Genomic DNA, 15,950 nt, shown 5'->3' on the forward strand with positions numbered 1-15,950 from the left:
TATTATCTACCGTTTTGGACATTATTGGGCTTTATTATCCACTTTTATATTATTTTTGGGACTAACCTACTAACCGGAGGCCCAACCCAGTATTGTTGTTTTTGCCTATTTTAGGGTTTCGAAGAAAAGGAATATCAAACGGAGTCCAAACGGAATGAAACCTCCGGGAACGTGATTTTCTCACCGAACATGATCCAGGAGACTTGGACCCTACGTCAAGCAACTAACAGGGAGGCCACGAGGTAGGGGGGCACGCCTCCCCCCAGGCGCGCCCTCCACCCTTGTGGCCCCCCTGTTGCTCGACCGACGTACTTCTTCCTCCTATATATACCTACGTACCCCCAAACGATCAGATACGGAGCCAAAACCCTAATTCCACCGTCATAACTTTCTGTATCCACGAGATCCCATCTTGGGGCCTGTTCCGGAGCTCCGCCGGAGGGGGCATCGATCACGGAGGGCTTCTACATCAACACCATAGCCTCTCCGATGAAGTGTAAGTAGTTTACCTCAGACCTACGGGTCCATAGTTACTAGCTAGATGGCTTCTTATCTCTTTTTGGATCTCAATACAAAGTTCTCCCCCTCTCTTGTGGAGATCTATTCGATGTAATCTTCTTTTGCGGTGTGTTTGTTGAGACCGATGAATTGTGGGTTTATGATCAAGTTTATCTATGAATAATATTTGAATCTTATCCGGATTCTTTTATGTATGATTGGTTATCTTTGCAAGTCTCTTCGAATTATTAGTTTGGTTTGGCCTACTAGATTGATCTTTCTTGCAATGGGAGAAGTGCTTAGCTTTGGGTTCAATTTTGTGGTGTCCTTTCGCAGTGACAGTAGGGGCAGCAAGGCACGTATTGTATTGTTGCCATCGAGGATAACAAGATGGTTTTTTTATCATATTGCATGAATTTATCCCTGTACATCATGTCATCTTGTTTAAGGCGTTACTCTGTTCTTATGAACTTAATACTCTAGATGCATGCTGGATAGCGGTCGATGTGTGGAGTAATAGTAGTAGATGCAGGCAGGAGTCGGTCTACTTGTCTTGGACGTGATGCCTATATACATGATCATACCTAGATATTCTCATAACTATGCTCAATTCTGTCAATTGCTCAACAGTAATTTGTTCACCCACCGTAAAATACCTATGCTCTTGAGAGAAGCCACTAGTGAAACCTATGGCCCCCGGGTCTATCTTCATCATATTAATCTTCCAATACTTAGTTATTTTCATTGCTTTTATTTTACTTTGCATCTTTATCATAAAAATATCAAAAATATTATCTTATCATATCTATCAGATCTCACTCTCGTAAGTGATCGTGTAGGGATTGACAACCCCTTATCGCATTGGTTGCGAGGATTTATTTGTTTTGTGTAGGTGCGAGGGACTCGCGCATAGCCTCCTACTGGATTGATACCTTGGTTCTCAAAAACTGGGGGAAATACTTACGCTACTTTGCTGCACCACCCTTTCCTCTTCAAGGGAAAACCAAAGCAAGTGCTCAAGAGGTAGCAAGAAGGATTTCTGGCGCCATTGCCGGGGAGGTCTACGCAAAAGTCAACATACCAAGTACCCATCACAAACCCTTATCTCCCACATTACATTATTTGCCATTTGCCTCTCGTTTTCCTCTCCCCCACTTCACCCTTACCGTTTTATTCGCCCTCTCTCTCTATCCTCCCTCTCTTTCTCTATTTGCCTCCTTTTGCTCGTTTCTTGTTTGTTTGTGTGTTCGATTGCTTGCTTGTCTCGATGGCTCAAGATAATACTAAATTGCGTGACTTTACCAATACCAACAAGAATGATTTTATTATCACTCCGATTGCTCCTCTTACCGATGCTGAATCTTGTGAAATTAATGTTGCCTTGCTAAATCTTGTCATGAAATATCCGTTTTCCGGCCTTCCTAGTGAAGATGCCTCTACCTATCTAAATAGCTTCGTTGATTTGTGTGATATGCAAAAGAAGAAAGATGTGGATAATGATATTGTTAAATTGAAGCTATTTCTTTTTTCGCTTAGAGATCGTGCTAAAGCTTGGTTTTCGTCTTTGCCTAAAAATAGTATTGATTCGTGGAATAAGTGCAAAGATGCTTTTATCTCTAAGTATTTTCCTCCCGCTAAGATCATCTCTCTTAGAAACGATATTATGAATTTTAAGCAACTTGATCATGAACATGTTGCACATGCTTGGGAGAGGATGAAATTAATGATACGTAATTGCCCTACTCATGGTTTGAATTTGTGGATGATTATACAAAAATTTTATGCCGGATTGATTTTTGCTTCTAGAAATCTTTTAGATTCGGCCGCGGGAGGCACTTTTATGGAAATCACTTTAGGAGAAGCTACTAAACTCCTAGATAATATTATGGTTAATTATTCTCAATGGCACACTGAAAGATCTACTAATAAGAAAGTACATACGATAGAAGAAATTAATGTTTTGAGTGGAAAGATGGATGAACTTATGAAATTATTTGCTAATAAAAGTGTTTCTTCTGATCCTAATGATATGCCTTTGTCTACTTTGATTGAGAATAATAATGAATCTATGGATGTGAATTTTGTTGGTAGGAACAATTTTGGTAACAACGCGTATAGAGGAAACTTTAATCCTAGGCCTTATCCTAGTAATTCCTCTAATAATTATGGTAATTCCTACAACAATTCTTATGGAAATTATAATAAGATGCCCTCTGATTTTGAATCTAATATTAAATAATTTATTACTTCACAAAATAATTTCAATGCTTTGATTGAAGAAAAATTGCTTAAGATTGATGAGTTGGCTAGGAACGTTGATAGAATTTCTCTTGATGTTGATTCTTTGAAACTTAGATCTATTCCACCTAAGCATGATATCAATGAGTCTCTCAAAGCCATGAGAATTTCCATTGATGAGTGCAAAGAAAGAACCGCTAGGATTCGTGCTAAGAAAGATTCATTTATAAGAGTGTGTTCTTCTAGTTTCCATGATAATAAAGATGAAGATCTAAAAGTTATTGATGTGTCCCCTATTAAATCTTTGTTTTGAAATATGAATCTTGATAATGATGGGACTGAATATGATCCACCTTTACCTAGAAGGTGTTCCAAGAATTCGGAGTTTTTAGATCTTGATGCTAAAATTGATAAAAGTGGGATTGAAGAGATCAAAACTTTAAATATTGATGAACCCACTATTTTGGATTTCAGGGAATTTAATTATGACAATTGATCTTTGATAGATTGTATTTCCTTGTTGCAATCCGTGCTAAATTCTCCTCATGCTTATTGCCAACATAAAGCTTTTACCAAACATATCGTTGATGCTTTGATGCAATCTTATGAAGAAAAACTTGAATTGGAAGTTTCTATCCCTAGAAAACTTTATGATGAGTGGGAACCTACTATTAAAATTAAAATTAAATATCATATATGCTATGCTTTGTGTGATTTGGGTGCTAGTGTTTCCACGATTCCATAGACTTTGTGTGATTTGTTAGGTTTCCGTGATTTTGATGATTGCTCTTTAAACTTGCACCTTGCGGATTCCACTGTTAAGAAACCTATGGGAAGAATTAATGATGTTCTTATTGTTGCAAATAGGAATTATGTGCCCTTAGATTTTATCGTTCTTGATATAGATTGCAATCGTTCATGTCCTATTATTCTTGGTAGACCTTTCCTTAGAACGATTGGTGCAATTATTGATATGAAGGAAGGGAATATTATATTCCAATTTCCGTTAAGGAAAGGCACAGAACTCTTTCCTAGAAATAAAATTAAATTACCTTATGAATCTATTATGAAAGCCACTTATGGATTGCCTACCAAAGATGGCAATACCTAGATCTATTCTTGCTTTTTATGCCTAGCGAGGGGCGTTAAACGATAGCGCTTGTTGGGAGGCAACCCAATTTTATTTTTATTCCTTGATTTTTGCTCCTATTTAGTAATAAATAATTTATCTATACTCTGTTTTGGTTGTGTTTTTTGTGTTTAATTAGTGTTTGTGCCAAGTAGAACCGTTGGGAAGACTTGGGGAAAGTCTTGTTGAACTTGCTGTAAAAAACAGAAACTTTAGCGCTCACGAGAACTGCTGTCATTTTTATTTGGAAAGTGCTATTTAGTTAATTATTTTTGAAGATGATTAATAGATAAATTCCTCACGTCCAGAAATTTATTTTAGAATTTTTGGGGTTCCAGATCTTGCGCTAGATACAGATTACTACAGACTGTTCTGTTTTGACAGATTCTGTTTTTCGTGCGGTGTTTGCTTATTTTGATGAATCTATGGCTAGTAAAATAGTTTATAAACCATAGAGAAGTTGGAATACAGTAGGTATAACACCAATATAAATAAAGAATGAGTTCATTACAGTACCTTGAAGTGGTCTTTTATTTTCTTTCGCTAACGGAGCTCACGAGATTTTCTACTTCAAGTTTTGTGTTGTGAAGTTTTCAAGTTTTGAGTAAAGATTTGATGGATTATGGAACAAGGAGTGGCAAGAGCCTAAGCTTGGGGATGCCCATGGCACCCCCAAGATAATCTAAGGACACCTAAAATCCAAAGCTTGGGGATGCCCCGGAAGGCATCCCCTCTTTCGTCTACTTCTATCGGTAACTTTACTTGGAGCTATATTTTTATTCGCCACATGATATGTGTTTTACTTGGAGCGTCTTGTATTATTTGAGTCTTTGTTTGTTAGTTTACCACAATCATCCTTGCTGTACACACCTTTTGAGAAAGCCATACATGATTTGGAATTTGTTAGAATACTCTATGTGCTTCGCTTATATCTTTTGAGTTATATAGTTTTGCTCTAGTGCTTCACTTATACCTTTTAGAGCACAGTGGTGGATTTGTTTTATAGAAACTATTGATCTCTCAGGCTTCACTTAGATTATTTGAGAGTCTTAAATATCATGGCAATTTGCTTAAATAATCCTATATGCTAGGTATACAATATTAATAATAAAATTCTCTTAAGAGTGTGTTGAATACTATGAGAAGTTTGATGCTTGATAATTGTTTTGAGATATGGAGGTAGTGATAGTAAAGTTGTGCTAGTTGAGTAGTTGTGAATTTGAGAAATACTTGTGTTAAAGTTTGTGATTCCCATAGCATGCACGTATGGTGAACCGTTATGTGATGAAGTCGGATCATGATTTATTTATTGATTGTCTTCCTTATGAGTGGCGGTCGGGGACGAGCGATGGTCTTTTCCTACCAATCTATCCCCCTAGGAGCACGCGTGTAATACTTTGCTTTGATAACTTGTAGATTTTTGCAATAAGTATATGAGTTCTTTATGACTAATGTTGAGTCCATGGATTATACGCACTCTCACCCTTCCATCATTGCTAGCCTCTCTAATACCGCACACCTTTCGCCGGTATCATATACCTTCCTCAAAACAGCCACCATACCTATCTATCATGGCATTTCCATAGCCATTCCAAGATATATTGCCATGCAACTTTCCACTGTTCCGTTTATTATGACATGCTCCATCATTGTCATATTGCTTTGCATGATTATGTAGTTGACATCGTATTTGTGGCAAAGCCACCGTTCATAATTCTTTCATACATGTCACTCATGAGTCATTGCATATCCCGGTACACCGCCGGAGGCATTCATATAGAGTCATATCTTGTTCTAAGTATCGAGTTGTAATTCATGAGTTGTAAGAAAATAAAAGTGTGATGATCATCATTATTAGAGCATTGTCCCAGTGAGGAAAGGATGATGGAGACTATGATTCCCCCACAAGTCGGGATGAGACTCTGGGCGAAAATAATAATAAAAAAAAGGCCATAAAAAAGAGAAAAGGCCCAAATAAAAAAATGAGAGAAAAAGAGAGAAGGGACAATGCTACCATCCTTTTACCACACTTGTGATTCAAAGTAGCACCATGATCTTCATGATAGAGAGTCTCCTTTGTTATCACTCTCATATACTAGTGGGAAATTTTCATTATAGAACTTGGCTTGTATATTCCAATGATGGGCTTCCTCAAAATGCCCTAGGTCTTTGTGAGCAAGCAAGTTGGATGCATACCCACTTAGTTTCTTTTTGAGCTTTCATATACTTATAGCTCTAGTGCATCCATTGCATGGCAATCCCTACTCACTCACATTGATATCTATTGATGGGCATCTCCATAGCCCGTTGATACGCTGATACGTCTCTGTCGTATCTACTTTTCCAAACACTTTTGCCCTTGTTTTGGACTCTAACTTGCATGATTTTAATGGAACTAACCCGGACTGACGCTGTTTTCAGTAGAATTACCATGGTGTTATTTATGTGCAGAAACAAAAGTTCTCGGAATGACCTGAAACTTCACGGAACATCTTTTCGGAAATAATAAAAAATCCCTGCAAAAGATGAAGACCAGGGGGCCCACCACCTGTCCATGAGGGTGGGGGCGTGCCTGCCCCCTACCTCGTGGGCCCCCTGGAGCTCCTCCGACCTCAACTCCAACTCTATATATTTGGTTTCGAAGAGAAAAAAATAAAGAAGAAGGATTGATCGCGTTTTACGATACGGAGCCGCCGCCAAGCCCTAAAACCTCTCGGGAGGGCTGATCTAGAGTCCGTTCGGGGCTCCGGAGAGGGGAATCCGTCGCCATCGTCATCATCAACCTTCCTCCATCACCAATTTCATGATGCTCACCGCCATGCGTGAGTAATTCCATCATAGGCTTGCTGGACGGTGATGGGTTGGATGAGATGTATCATGTAATCGAGTTAGTTTTGTTAGGGTTTGATCCCTAGTATCCACTATGTTCTGAGATTGATGTTGCTATGACTTTGCTATGCTTAATGCTTGAAACTACACTACAAAAAAATACACTTCTGTGATGATACGTGTTTGTCACAGTAGGTCGCTTTTTTTGTCATGCATGTACATCCATGACAAATTTATGACAGAATCAAGATAGTCATACATGTGCTATCGTAGAAGTGTTCCATGACATTACCAAAATTATCATCACGGAAGTGTCCACTTCCATGATGATAAATCGCGCTTCACAGAAGTGCTTTTGTCAAGGGTGACCGACACGTGGCATCCACCGTAACGGAACGCCGTTAAGCTATCGGGTTGGGTTTTGGATCCGATAACCCGTTAACAGCCCTGACCAATGGGGATTTTCCACGTGTAAAATCATCATTGGCTGGAGGAAACACGTGTCGGCTCATCGTTGGGACATATGTCAACCACTTATTGGACGGAAGGCGCCTATGATACGTCGACACGTGGCACGGCCCAACAGAGGCCCATTCCTGTGAAAAGGCCGGCCCGTTTGACTTGGTCAAAAGGTGGCGGGCCGGCCCATGGAAAGCCTGTTAACGGCCTGTTCGCATATAGCCCATTTACAACCCGCTAACCCAAGGCCCGTTACGCCCTATCCGAATTAGGCCCAGTAGCGTCATCTGGGCCATCCAATATGATTCCAGCCCGTTTTCACTTCTGGCCCATGTATGGCCCATGACGTCTTTCAGCCCATATGAGGCCCCATGTAACTCTTGGCCTATTAACGGCCCGTGGTGAAACTGGTCCGTAATGAACAGTGTATCACTTTACACCCATTAACAGCCCGTGGTGAAATTGGCCCGTAATGAACACTGTATCACTTTATACCCATTAACGGCCCGTTATTCCGTTGGGCCGTTTCCAGCCCATGTTATCTTTCAGCCTTCTCAGAGCCCATTTATTCTTGGGCTCATTTCCAGCATTCGTTTACTTACGGCCCGTTACTGTCATTTTCTGCTTGTGGGCCAAATTCAGCCCGTGGTTACAGCCGGCCCGTTTATGGTCCGTTAATACGTTGGGCCGTTTTCATAGCGTCATCAAATATGGTCTATTAACGATGGCCCCTTACGGTCGGCCCATGAACGGACGATTCCAACTCTAGCCCGTTTACGGCCATAATGCGGCCTGTTATTGGCCCATGTTTGACCAATCGATCATACGGCCCGTATAAGGCCCATTGATGATACGGCCCGTAGAAGGCCCATTGTTTCTACGGCCCGTAGAAGGCCTACTGTTTCTACGGCCCGTAGAAGGCCCACTGTTTCTATGGCCCATAGGAGGCCAGTGTCACTACAGTAAATATTAGCCCATGGTTATTGTGGCCTAGTTTTAAAAAATAGGTTATTGCAGCCACTAGTTAACCGCGGAAAAAGAACTGCAATGACTACAAGCAAACAAATAAACAAGACAACAAGGAAATAAATAAGCAAGCAACTAACGCTAGGCTATCACGGCTATTACACATATTACATCCACTGGGCATCAAAGTTCGCCACCAGTGCAAATATAGGGAACAAAGCAGCATATCATATACATTGGTCGTCAAAATTGGCCACCAGTGCAAATAAACGCGGCAGCAAAACAAGAGCATAACTGAAACAACTTCAGAGGAGCTCAAGAAACATTATCTTAGGTATCCACCATGCTGGCAATAAGCTTAGCAAGCTGATTAGCTTTGTCCTGTTTGGCACTAAAATCCTCCAACACTTGCTGTTGCACCAGAAAGTATGCATCTGAATGCTCCAGGGACTTCCACAGTCCTTCCGCTTCTTGTCGCAGCACAACTGATCGATGTCTTTCAGCTTGTAGTTGAGACTCAAGAAACCGAACTGATTCAGACAGTGAGTTTGAATAGCTTGTGCAAGCGGTAGTGGCCAGTAACTCCAACACTAAACCAAGACAGGATGTGTTAGTATCCTGAACCTTATCTGCATTACTTCCTTTACTGTTGCTTAATAAGGCACTCTTCCCCAATATTCTGTCAGCATTCTAAAAGAAGAAACAAGCAGACACATAACAAGTTTAACATGTACTAGTATATGAAACTCATTTCGGTGAACCAGTTCATTAGTAAGGTGGACAGGATTAAACTACCAAGTCTTCTATTGCCAAGTACTAGTACATAATAAAAGCATCAAACAAACATATATTTATGTCCTATGGTAGCAATGGAATCTTAAATTAGAATAGTTGTTCTTCAGGTTTAGGCACTTGTTCTACATGAACAGAGTACAGTAAGACGCAAGAATATAATACTTAAAAATAGAAAATGAGCTCATAGACCTTACCACATTCTTGGTTCGGGACCAGTATAGAACAAGGCATTCCCAGTCATCGTCCAGTAAATGTGTCTCAGGAGAACGTAAGAGAATCTGATGAGTTTCTTTGCTGGTGAAGTACGTTTTCTTCAGGTAATTCCGATACTACCACCAAGCATTCTTGAAGATAGCAGAGGTATTAGCACAGGTTACCTCATCCTAAGTTTCCAAATCGGTCCTTCTCTATAGAGAAAAATGGGAAAATTTGCTATATTATAACCATCATGGAGGTAGGATGTATGGGACGAAGCAAAGTAATTGCCATGAATAACATTACTTACACATAACTCCTGGACAAACACCTGCAACTGGCATTTTCCTTCATCTTCAGTATAATATTTCCAAGATGGGAAGATACGCACATACGATTTAACAACATCAAATGCGATAGATGCTAAACTACGACTAGCTGGTTGTGCTTCCTCCACAGGAATAGGCGTACTAACTGGTGGAGTTGGGGTTCGCCGTGATAGTACTGGCCCTATGGGCACTGGAGCTGCCTTACTAACTGCTCTTGTTTGGGAGCTCTGTGGTGGATATGGTGCTGTGTCAACAGGAACTGGGTTACTATCGGCTGGGGTTGGGGTTAGATTGGGTGAAGCTGGTTCTCTGTCCATCGTAGTAGGGGTACAATCTGCGAGAGTTTGGGTTATGTGTGGTAGGGCTGGTTCTTGTGCATGTACAACCGGGGTGCTATCTCCACCAAGAGGTAGCACTGTTTTATTTGAAGACCATGTTTTTAGTCCTCTAGATACTGGCATCACCCGCTCCAATTCAAATGGCTGATAAACAGGAAACATAGTTGAATGTACAGACATTGTATGAGAGACAGATGCAATAGATAGTGTGGAAAAAAGAGGGCATGAAATAGTTGACATGTATATTGTTTAACTAAAACGGATAGCATGACATAATTTCACATATATGATGTCTATCTAAACTGGATAGCATAGCATAACATAATTCAAAGATATGATGAATAACTAAACAGGATCGCATGGCATAATTCACCTACATGTTATCTAAGTACTCAGGATCGCATCATTTAATTCACATATGTGATTTATATGCTAAACAGAGGGCATTTGATATGATGTCTGAACTAATAACATGGTGTTGAATATTGTGTATATGATGTCTAAACTATGCAATGCAAGACACCGTATGCATGATATGAGCAGTATAACCATGCCAAGTTAGAGCATACACCTCAGTGGGGGAATAGGACTGGTCATCTGTCTCTGAATCCATCTCTGAGGAGCTATCGGGACCCAACAAGAGATCTGCTTCGACAGGTTGCACTGTCTGCTCTGAAGGCCTTGTTTTCACTCTAGATTTTTCCATCTCCCACCCAAATGCCTGATTCACAGGAAGAGTAGTTTAATGTACAAACATTGTCAACAAATGGAAATGTAATGAAGAAAAGGATGGGCAAGATATCATTCAAATATATGATGCCTGGTTAAACAGGATGTCATTGCACATTTCACATATATTATGGCTGGCTAAAAGACATGAGACTGCATAATTCCCATATATGATATAGAATCTAAACAGGTGGCATTACAGAACATGTCTAAACTAAGCAGATGACATATATGATGTTAAAAGTAGGCACTGCAAGGCAACATATGCATGATATGACTAACATCATCATGCCAAGGTAGAGCAAACACCTTGGGGGGTAAATAGGAGTGGTCAGCGGCGTCCGAATCCGCCTCAGAACAGATATCTTCCTCTGGATTACAATCTGGAGAGGGGTGGGTAGGGTTTGCCATTGAACCCACCATGGAGCGATGTCTGCATGACATTGTATTGCCGCGTAAAACTCTTCTCTTTTTCTCTACATGTTCAGCATGACTGTGTACAATATCTGACATGCATACGAAAAAAATATGGTGAGATTATATAAGGAGAGCATGCAGAAATTTAGAGAGATGGTAACAACCAGTGGATCAATGTTTTTCCGTTGAACCAAAATAGCCCTAATGGATCGATGTGAATGTATAGTAATAAGTGATGCAATAAGTGTACAACCTCTTTGTCGTAGTCGTGTCGACCTCACCATCATTGGGTTGGTCGCTGAAGCAGTTGAGGCAGAGGTGGCTATCGGAGGTGTGGAGGAAGATCTGAGGAATCTGTAGACGGCGTCCAGGGCACTGCTCTGTTGTGACGGATCGTTCTGTCAATGGAGCAGCTCCGGTGAGCCGTAAGACGTCAAGGCTGAAGCAGCACAAGACAGACATCGTCAATCTCAAGTGGGATTCTAATAGCATCTCCAATAGATGATGTAAAATGGATGTAAAATTAACATCACCAAAAACCACCTGACTACAACAGATGAGGTAAAAACTGTTGACTCTGAACTTAACTGTCGAAATTGAAATTTACTGTGGAATCTGAATGCTACTGTTGAAACTGAACGCAATGGTAGAAGAGAGGCACTTGACATGTAGTTTAGGGAGGGCCTGAAGTTCATCTTCAACCTGCACCCCCTGAGCCGCCAGCCACCACTAGCCGAACCGCCGGCCCCAGCGCCGCCTCGCCGCCCCGAAACAACTCACCACCGCCGCCCCGGCCAGCCCTCTAGGCCCCCGCCCCACCCTGAACCCTAAGATAGATAGTGGGGTACCTCTCCGGCGAGCCCCCGTCCCCACTGCGGGTGGTTCTTCCTTAACTCCGGCGAGCCCCCCAACCCCTGAAAATCGTCTGACCCAAAAGTCGATTCAGTCGACTGAAGTGTGGCTTAATTGGAGCAGAGCAGCAGCACGAGCGAGGGGGAGAGCAGCAGCTGCAGCTGGGCGAGCGAGCGAGAGCCGGAGCAGCAGCAGCAGATCCGGCTGGTATGGCCGCCGCCACCGAAGGGGCCTCGCACTGGGGGAGAGCCGCCGTTGAGATGTTGCCCGCGGCGCCGGCTTCAAGGTAGCCTCTCCATGGGGGTGCGGGATGGAGCACCGTCGGCGCCGGGAGGTCGAGTTAAGGAGAAGGTGCGATGCGATGAGTGTACAACCTCTTTGGTGGCACCGAGTAGGCCTCGGCTTCGTCCGAGGAGTCGGTGAGAATGCTGCGGTTCCGGTGGAGCAGGTTAAGGCGGCGATGTGGGGATGGAGCAGCCGTGATAGACGAGGCGATCATCGGAGCAGCTCCTTGGAGGTGGAGGATGGGGCAGCTGAACCAGCGGGACAGCGAGATGGACGATGAATCCTCATCCGGGGAGGTGGACGAGGGACGTCGAGCTGTTGCGCTAGACGATGTCGTCGGGGAAGAGGCTCCGGCTGGGCAGCGGTGACATGGCGGACGGAGGAGGGTGGGGTTTCACGGCTGGAGCGGAGAGGTTATGGCGGCCTGGGATTTCGAATGGCAAAAAGGGGGCGATGGAAGGGGGTGAAGCATGACTTAGGAACACGCTTGTCCAAAATGTAGTGTGTGTTACAAAAGTACCCCCCACAGATTTGAACTAGCGGCCCTTTCGGCTCAGGGTTAGAAGGGGGATTTCGCATGTTGGGATTTGGCAGCTGGAGGGAGTTTTCGCGCGCGTTGTAATTTCGGGATAGCAAGGCGCGGGTTGTGAAGGCGCGAGTTTTGGGAGCACGATATCTGAATTTTCGGGATATAACAAGACGCGGGTTGAATTTAAATTTTAGGGACAAGCCTAACATGTAGTAATATTGTACTTGTACGTACCAAATCAATTCGCACTTCCCTCAACCAAAAAGAAAACGAAAAAAATAAAACTATTCACACCACACAAAGAGAGAGTCTTGCCCCGTTTTACTATACAAATGCTATTCAAAGCTACTCCCTCCTTCCATCTATATAGGGCCTAATGCATTTTTCGATGCTAACTTTGACCAAATATTAGAGCAATGATATATGACATGCAACTTACACAAAGCACACCGTTAAATTCGTCTGTGAAAGGTTCTTTCAATGATATAATTTTCACATTGTGCATGTCATGTACTATTAATCTTGTCAATAGTCAAAGGCGGTCTTAAAAATCTCATTACGCCCTATATAGATGGAAGGAGGGAGTATGAATCCATGTTATGTCCGATTAAATTTTTTCGTGTCAGGACCCCGATTCCAAGTCACATCGATCTAGCCGGTAACACCTCATATCACTTTGTGGCCTCACGCACGGTATCCCACGGGTGTCGCCTTACCATGGCCCGGGACCGTTTGCGCCTTTTGGTTCACGTATATCATAGTGTCACTAGCATCCATATGACAGAGAACCTGGGCCGACATGGCTAGTCGTGAACCCAACGCAGCACAGTCCTATGGAGACAGGCATACATGAATCACATCGAGCATGTCGGTCATCAGCGAGTGATTCCGGGCTGTAGCACTGGGCTAACAGGACTCCGGGGAACCCGGGCTGTAGCAGGCTAGGCAGGACTCCGGATGTCACCGCGTGACATTTCCCCGAAGGGACAGACATAGGAACGACGTGAAACACATGCCGGCCAGTCAAGTGTCCTGAGCAGTAGTGCTGGGCTAGCAGGACTCCGGTGAACCGGGCTGTAGCGGACTACTATGGCTCGAGGAACACTAGACTACATTTCCCCATAAGAAAGGCTGCCAAGGATAAACAACTAGATTGTCGGATCCCACTCATACCAAGCATTTCAATCATACATACAATATGCCCGATATGAGTACACACAACATGGCATCACAACAAAACTCTACAACTCAAGTACTTTATTTAAAGGCTCTAGAGAGCCATACATAACATGTTCATACAGATAGGGGTCACATGACCTGACACTCAAGTCATACAATCATACAAGCACAAGCGGAAGCAACTAGTCTAAGTACAGACACTAGAAAGAAAGAAGGCTTCTCGAAGCATGATTATCTACATAGGGCCCTCCATGGTCAGGATCACCACCTGGGTGGCTAGTCACTCGTCGACGTCAAGGTCTATGTAGAACCCATCGGAGGGGGCGGTGTTGTCGTCTGAAACAGTAATTAAGCAAACATGAGTACAAAGGTACTCAGCAAGTCTTACAACAGAACCTACTATACATGCTCATTCTCAAGAAGGTGGTGGGGTTATAGCAGCAAGCCAGGTTTGACTCTTGGCTAAGCTATCCTACGGAACTCCACTAGTAAAATAGTTTTCGCACACGAGTCCACTACTCACCAACACAATACTCCACCGGGGATCCTCCCTCGTCATCCTACGAGAGGGCATCCTCGGTACTCACACTTATCTTGAGTCTTTTAGTAGTATCCATTAACTTGTCTATGAACTATATAGGCAACCAAGTAGTCCTTTACCGCGGACGCGACTATTCGAATAGTTTTATAACCTGCATGGGTGTACTTCTTCATACACGCTTTCACCAATTATCGCTGTTTACACGACATGTACTCGGCAACCTTCAAGCGGAAGCCCAGCGAGGGTGTCGGCCACGGCCTACCTAAACACTTAAGTCTCTAGTCTAGGTTTATCGCCTATCTAGGTTCCATCCGCAGGGAGTCCGGCCGAGGTTTCCACATACGGCCCCAAACGATGTGAACAGGGTCTCGAGACGCCAAACGGGCGCCCGGCATACCCGGCCACGGTGTATCTACCGCAACATAGCCCACCCCTAGGGTCAGCGCTACGCACGGCCGCCAACACATAACCTAGAAACACCAGAAACTATTTGCAACTCCTGGACAGAGTACTAGGGTGATTAAGAAGCCGAGAGGGTCCATTGGTTTCGGGCCCAATGTACGGTAGTAACTGCATCTTAAATCACACATACAGATCTCAGTTCTTATGGACGGCCTCAATGAAACAACCCACCATGTACTCCTACATGGCCTCTCATCGATACCTTTACCAAAACATGTTCGACACATCCCTCACATTACCGACATAATCATATCACTCTAGCCCATCACCCAGATGAACCAGACCTGACACAACTCTAAGCATAGCAGGCAGAGCAAGGTAGGAATCGCATACATGGCTCAATCAACTCCTACACATGCTAGTGGGTTTCATCTAGTTACTGTGGCAATGACAGGTCATGCAGAGGATAAGGATTCAACTACCGTAGCACACAGCAGTTTGAATCGTGTTGTCTTAATGCAGTAAACAAGAGCAGAAGCGAGAACATGGGTTTGTATCGGAATGATCAATGGGTTGCTTGCCTGTTGTAGAGGTAGTAGGGTACTGCCCTTCAGACGGATACTCGGGGTTATCCTCGGAGGCAGAACCTACCACGAAAATCACACCGAACATGATCAACACATGGCAATATGCAACAATATGATGCATGCTATGACATGGCAAGATGAAAGTGTCTTGGCCTAATGCAAGCTAAAACAGAAGGGGATGAACTCATTTGAATCAAAGATTCAAATATTAGCTCATTAAACATGGCCTTATTAGTGCATTACCTTATTCTGCTTAAACAGCAAGGTTAACTTGTTTTGTCATGCATGAAACCATTACAGATGGATAGATTGAATTTTTCTGATCATTTTTCATATATAAATCTTTGCATTTAGAGCTATGGTTGATTTTCTATGATTTTTAGAAGTTTTGGATATTTTCTAGAATTTCCAATATAATAATAATTCCAGTAATTGAATTAATGCGTCAGCATGACATAGGTGTGACGTCAGCGGTCAACTGGGTCGGCCAGGTCAAACCTGACTGGTGGGCCCTCTCTGTCAGTGTCACAACTAGTTAGCAGAATTAGAATAACACTAATTAGCTGTCAGTGGGGCCTGGGCCCACATGTAAGTGTCTAAACTAATTAGAATTAGTTAAAACTAATCTTAAACTAATTAGCAGACCGGCCAAA

General features: G+C 42.9%; 1 pseudogene; it reads right to left on the reverse strand.

Annotated features, from left to right (window-relative positions):
* Window positions 1-15,950, reverse strand: part of LOC125507512 — a 70,298-nt pseudogene that overhangs the window by 1,005 nt on the left and 53,343 nt on the right.

The sequence above is a fragment of the Triticum urartu genome, chromosome 5 (assembly GCF_003073215.2).
Source record: "Triticum urartu cultivar G1812 chromosome 5, Tu2.1, whole genome shotgun sequence".
Classification (NCBI taxonomy): Eukaryota; Viridiplantae; Streptophyta; class Magnoliopsida; order Poales; family Poaceae; genus Triticum; species Triticum urartu.